This window comes from Gavialis gangeticus, unplaced genomic scaffold (assembly GCF_001723915.1).
Source record: "Gavialis gangeticus isolate Ggan-Ray unplaced genomic scaffold, GavGan_comp1, whole genome shotgun sequence".
Lineage (NCBI taxonomy): Eukaryota > Metazoa > Chordata > Crocodylia > Gavialidae > Gavialis > Gavialis gangeticus.
The window spans coordinates 39,933,390-39,937,927 of record NW_017729029.1 but is presented as its reverse complement, the minus strand read 5'-3'; the positions used below and the strand labels follow the sequence as shown (position 1 = coordinate 39,937,927).

Genomic DNA, 4,538 nt, shown 5'->3' with positions numbered 1-4,538 from the left:
AAGTTTTTCCTTATGTCCAGCCTAAAACAGTCTTGCAGGAGTTCATGACCATTGGATCTTGTCATCCCCTGGAGTGCTCTGGTGAACAGGTGTTCCTCCAGATCCTGATGCACACCTCTTATGTACTTATAGGCAGCCACCAAGTCACCCCTGATCCTGCCCTTCTCCCAGCTGAAGAGTCCCATAGCTCACAGCCTCTCTTCATAAGGCCTATTTCCTGCCCTCTGATCATGCGCGTGGATCTCCTTTGGACTCTTTCAAGCTTCTCCATGTCCTTCCTAAATTGTGAAGCCCAGAAATGGATGCAGTACTCCAGCTGCAGCCTCACCAAAGCCAAGTATGGCGGGAGAATGACATCCTAGGTCTTGCTCAAGATGCATAGGTAGATGCAAACTAGAGTTTTGTTCACTTTGCCAGCTGTGATGTCCAATTGGTACCTCATATTCATCTTGTGGTCAATTGTGATCCACAAGTCTCTTTTGGTCATGGTGCTAGCAAGTGTAGCATTGCCGAGCCTATAAGTGTGATGCAGATTTTTATTCCCGAGGTGGAGCACATTGCATTGGTCCATATTGAATGCCATCAGATTTTTATCCACCCACCTTGCAAACCTATCGAGATCGGCCTGGATCACCAGCCTATCCTCAAGCGTGGAGACTCATTCCCAAAGTTTGGTGTCATCAGTGAACCTGGCCAGTCCACTTTAGACACTAGTGTCCAGATCATTTATGAAGATATTAAAGAGTACAGGTTCAAGAACAGGTCCTTGGGGGACATCACTAGTCACTGAGTGCAATGTTGATTTTGTTCCATCAACTACAGCTCTCTGGGTTTGACCTTGGAGCCTATTCTCCAGCTATCAGACTATGGAGTAGTCGAGGCCGCAGTTGCCCAATTTTTCCATGAGGACATGATAGGACACCAGGTCAAAGGCTTTTTTAAAGTCCAAATATATGACATCAACCTCTTCCCTCTTGTCCAGGTGATATGTCACCTGGTCATAGAAGGAAATAAGATTGGTCAAGCAAGACCTGCCCACAACAAACCCGTGCTGGCTATCCCTCAGAATGTTGCCTTCTGTTAGCCTGTCAAGAATGGTTTCTTTGATAATTTTTTTCCAAAATCTTCCCAGGGATTGAGGTCAAACTGATTGGCCTCTAGTTTCCCAGGTTTTATTTCCTCCCTTTCTTGAAGATGGGCACCACAATGGCCCCCTTCCAATCTTCAGGTACTTTGCCTGAGTGCCACAAGTTCTCGAATATCCTCACCAGTGGCTGCGCTATGATGTTGGTCAGTTCCTTTAGCACTTTTAGGTGCAACTTATCTGAACCAGATGATTTATGGGGGTCCAGCCTCTCAAGATGCTCCCTTACAAGATCCATGCCAATGGTGGGCATATATTCATCTTCACCCTGGTCATCCCACATCATGTTAGGCAGGGTGGTCCCGTTGGGCTGGTGAAAAAACAACGCAAAGTAATCATTAAGCAGATTGGCTTTTTCCTGGGTGTCGGTAGCTGGCTGCTCCAGCTGGTTTAGCAGGGGGTCCAATGTTGCTCTTGTTTTTCTTTTGACTCCCCATGTATCTGAAGAAGGATTTTTTATTGTCTTTGATTTGTGTAGCCAGATGGAGTTCAGTTGCAGCCTTGGCTTTTCTAGTTCCTTCCCTGCAGGCATAGGTGACTAGTAGGGGATGCATGGTGGCACACGGCTCCCCCCGACGGGGCTGGTGCCCCCCTGACAGCCGACACTGATGCTGTCAGTAGGGCTGGTGCCCCCCCTGACAAGGCCGCCACTGTTGGCAGCTTCTGCAGGTGCCCTCCCAGATTCAGGAGGCACCAGTCACTCGTGCCTACAAGTGCGGACCAGTGCAGTATACTCTTCCTTAGTGGTGTTTCCTGTCTTCCATCCTTTATAAATCTCTCTTTTTAGATGTAGGAGGTCCATGAGTTTCCTGTTGAGCCAAGGGGGTTGTTGAGCCCTTTTACCACCTTTCCTATGGGTGGGGATGGACTCCCCTTGTGCTTCTAGGATTGCTTCCTTAAAGAGCTCCCACTCAGCATGAACTCCCCTCCCTGTCAAATCATGGCCTCTCAGGGCCTCAAGAACAAGCCCTCTGAGTTTATGAAAGTCAGCTTTCCTAAAGTCAAGGACTGCTGCATTGCTGGCTGACTTGCCAGCTCTGTGGTGGATAGTAAAAGTAATCAACTCCTGGTCACTGTCACCCAGCTTCCCTTCAATTCTTAGGTCGCTGATTAGATCACCCCCTTTGGCCAGTACCAGGTCCAGCAGCGCCTTGCCACTTGTTGGCCCATAAACTTCTTGGGACAGGTAGAGTTCATCCATGCATGCAAAGAAGCTTTGTGACTGATCAGATTTGGTCAAGTGCTCATCCCATGAGGTGTCTGGGTAGTTGAAGTCTCCCATGATGACCATGCACCAAGAGTGTGCAGCCTCAGTCAGTTCCCTGGCAAATTCTTGGTCAAACACTTATTCCTGGTTTGGAGGTCTGTACTAGACTCCCACCATTGTATTCCCGTCGCTACATTCCTCTCATATTTTAACCCAAAGTGTCTCCCGTTGTCTTCCTTGGGTGCCAATCTCAGCTTGTAGGGATGTGTAGCTCTCTTTCACATAGAGAGCTACACCCCTGCACCTTTTTTTCAGCACGCTTTCTCCTATACAGAGTATAGCCATTTATACCAGGTGTCCAGTGATAAGAGGAGTCCCACTAGATCACCATGATGCCTATGAGATCATAGCCATTTCTGTTTAGCAGAAGGACCAGCTCCTCCTGTTTATTCCCCAAACTCCTAGCATTAGTGTACAGGCATGTAAGTGTGCCATTGGAGGCCCTAGGCTTCCTTGTGCTTATGGAGAATCTCTGTTCCTGGGCTGGGGTAGGAGTGGGTTCCCTTGAGCATCCTAACCTGCTGGTTTTGCGGTTGATGCTTGGTGAGCTTACTCCAGTGGTTTTCCACCCATTCCCCAGCAAGCTTAGTTTAAAGCCCAGTCAAGCAAGTCAGCCATTCTGGCTGAGAAGAGCTGCTTCCCCAGTGGAGTGGGGTGGAGGTCATCTCTTCCCAACAGACCACTGCCTCTCTTTCTGAAGAGCGGGCAGTGGTCATAGAAACCAAAGCCTTGATGGTGGCACCAGTGCCACAGTCTTCTGTTTACCGCCTCAATTCATCTCTCCTTCCTCTGCCCATGCCCCATAACTGGAAGGATCAAGGAAAAAAACACCTGTCCCCCAACCCCATGAGCCCCACTCCCAGAGCCCTGTAACCACTCATGACCTGGCTGGGATTGCTCCGAGCTGTGTCATTTGTGCTCATGTGTCATTTGTTCACATAGAAAGAAAGAATTATTCGTAGCCTAAAGGCAGGGACAAAAAAATACATGAAAAAAGGTCACTTGCACTCAGCTTCCGGGTTTTTTTTCCATTGTTCATTGCTCTCCTAGAAGCAAGTTGGTGGGCATGATGTCTCACTGAGGATCTGACAGATTTCCAAACAGATAGGTAGTAAGCAGGTCATTCTAAAAATAACATTTCAAAGGGAGGAATGGGTACAAAGGGGATTAATTCTCTTCTCTACAGCACAGTAAATAGATAATGCAGCACAATAAATAGACAACCATCAGTTTGCAATATATAAAAATATGGGAGATCTTTCAATGACAAAACAGCCATTCTGGGTAATTCTAAAATAGACAATGTTTCATGTTAAAAGGTATAACCATTATCTTTCCCTGCATATTAAACCTTGATAACATATAAAAGTGGTGGTTCTGTCTTTGCCAAACTGGATGAAACTAGATGCAATAATTGTGTCATTATTGTTACATTCCACTTGTTAATCTGACTTTTTGATGTACTCCATTAGACTTTGGTTTTATAGTTATTATATTCAATATTTATCAATGATGCTTGCAATTCCATAGTAATCCAAAAGCAGCTGCATCTAGCCATTCCCCCTTGCTGTGGATATATGTGGTACACATTAGGGCTGTGCAAAGCTTGGGTCCCTGATTTCATTCGGCCTGATTCGGTGGCTGAATCTCCAAATCCAAATCAAATCAGAGGATCCTTTAATCTCTCCAAATCGAATCAGAGCCCTCCAAATCGATTTGGAGAGATCCAGAAAGATTTGGAGATTTGGACATAGAGATGGCTTTAAAAGCTTTTTCTACATACCTCTAAATAGCAGGCGGCTCATGAGTGCTGCAATACTGGGGTGCATGGAGTGTCCCACAGAAGCGTGGGGGGCTCCCCAGCATGCTTGGCAGCAGACCAAGAAGTGGACCAGAAGTATTTCCAGTCCACTTCTGGGTCTGCTGGGCCCCCCCCCACCCGCTTGGCTCAGTGACTGGTGCCTCCTGGGTCTGGGGGGGCAACCTGGGTCCCCCTGCAGCTGATCACTGAGCTGGGGGGGGGCACTGGGGGCCCCCCAATGCACTTACCAGTGGACCTGGAAGTGGACCAGAAGTATTTCCGGTCCACTTCTGAGTTCACCACCAAGGACATGGAGGCCCCCCCCC

General features: G+C 47.6%; 1 protein-coding gene across 8 annotated transcripts in view; it reads left to right on the top strand.

Annotated features, from left to right (window-relative positions):
• Positions 1-4,538, top strand: part of ZNF185 (zinc finger protein 185 (LIM domain)) — an 84,755-nt gene that overhangs the window by 74,262 nt on the left and 5,955 nt on the right. The window lies entirely within an intron of this gene.